Below are 907 nucleotides of genomic sequence, written 5' to 3'. Positions count from 1 at the left end.
ATGGGGAGAACTTTAAATACAGAGGAGTGAGTGTAAAAGGATGAGACCAGAGACAGAACTATCAGTGGAAGACTCAGAGAGGGTCTAGGAAAGGGACCAGATCAAGGCCACAGGCAGACAGGTTACTGCCAAAAAAGGAGTAACAACCTCCTCAGAGACAGGCTAGAGAGAAGGATGGGAGCTTGAATGTGGATGAAGTGGCTCCAAACGGGCGAGAGGAGTGATGAGGAAGCTATAGTAATGTATGCCATGACTAGTAGGTTCCTAGCTAACTTTTCACTTAGGACAGTGGTTCTCAACCTTCCTGATGCCTCCTAATGCTGCGACCCTTTAATACAGTTCTTCATGTTGTGGTGACCCCAACCATAAAATTATTTCCATTGCTACATCATAACTGTAACTGTTATGAATAACATAACTACTGTTATGAATCGTAATGTAAATATCTGACATGCAGGATGCTTTTTCATTGTTACAAAGGGGTCTCGACCCACAGGTTGAGAACTGCTGATTTAGGATGTACGTGTTAAACTGACATTGCAATATCAAGTCATACCCCCTTAGAATATTCTTTTTTTTTTCTTGTGTCCTGATGCACAGGGGCATGCTAATCTTCTCTGTATTGTTCCAATTTTGTATATGTGCTGCTGAAATGACACCTTTATTTATTTATTTTGAGACAGAGCCTCAAGCTGTCCCCCTGGGTAGAGTGCCTTGGCTTCACTGCTCACAGCAACCTCCAACTCCTGGGCTCAAGCGAGTCTCCTGCCTCCGCCTCCCAAGTAGCTGGGACCACAGGCGCCTGCCACAACGCCCGGCTATTTTTTGGTTGCAGTCATTATTGTTGTTTGGCGGGTCCGGGCTGGATTTGAACCCGCCACCTTAGGTGTCTGTGGCTGACGCCTTA

General features: G+C 45.6%; 1 pseudogene; it reads right to left on the bottom strand.

Moving 5' to 3' along the window:
* Positions 1 to 564: 564 nt before the first annotated feature.
* On the bottom strand, positions 565 to 659 carry LOC111724558 (annotated as a pseudogene).
* Between the last annotated feature and the right edge of the window lie 248 nt (positions 660 to 907).

This window comes from Otolemur garnettii, unplaced genomic scaffold, assembly GCF_000181295.1.
Source record: "Otolemur garnettii isolate 467f Iridium unplaced genomic scaffold, OtoGar3 scaffold00001, whole genome shotgun sequence".
Lineage (NCBI taxonomy): Eukaryota > Metazoa > Chordata > Mammalia > Primates > Galagidae > Otolemur > Otolemur garnettii.
The sequence above is the reverse complement of the archived record's forward strand: the minus strand, read 5'-3'. Positions and strand labels throughout refer to the sequence as shown.